The sequence below is a fragment of the Lepidochelys kempii genome, chromosome 8 (genome assembly GCF_965140285.1).
Source record: "Lepidochelys kempii isolate rLepKem1 chromosome 8, rLepKem1.hap1, whole genome shotgun sequence".
Taxonomy (NCBI): domain Eukaryota; kingdom Metazoa; phylum Chordata; order Testudines; family Cheloniidae; genus Lepidochelys; species Lepidochelys kempii.
Window position 1 is genome coordinate 104,952,162 of NC_136387.1, and position 647 is coordinate 104,952,808.

The following is a 647-nucleotide window of genomic DNA, read 5'->3' on the forward strand; positions in this document are numbered from 1 at the left end:
GGACTAGCGAAACCCATAGCCCTGAGGTCAGGGGCTGGAGGGGGGGGCTGGGACCCCTCTGGGCCCAAGCCAGACACATTTCCCAGGCGGCCTCGGGCCATGTGACCCCATCAGCCCTTTGTGCTGAGCAGTGGGAGCCCCGGATCGGAGAGCCAGGAAAGGCCCTTCCCCCTCGGGCGGGAGGGGGGTTCCCCTGGCAGAGCCACGTAGCAGCATCCTGGCTCCCCAGGCGGCTCCCATCTCCCACAGCCGGCCCGGGGCGATGGGACCGGCTGTGCCGCTGCCCTGGCTGCCTGTGCCAGGCTCCGCAGAGCGGCCACGTGGATCATCTGTGCCGGGGGGCTGGGCTCCCGTGCCGGGCGGGGTTAACATCACAGGTGGACACAGGTCCCACCAGCAGGGAGCAGGCATGTAGCCCCGGGTCTCCCCGGCCCAGGCAGTGCCCTACCGGCTGGGGCAGCCTCCCCGCAGGCTGCTGCCGGACTCCTCCCGCAGGAAGCAGGGCGGGCGCGTTGGGAATTTGGCATGGTGATGCGAGCCCAGTGCACCAGCTTCAGCCTGAGTGCGAGGGGGCACCGCTCCGGCTGAGGCTGGCTGGCGCGTCAGGTGGCGGCCCCCGGCCAGGCCCCCCCCACACCAGACTGTGC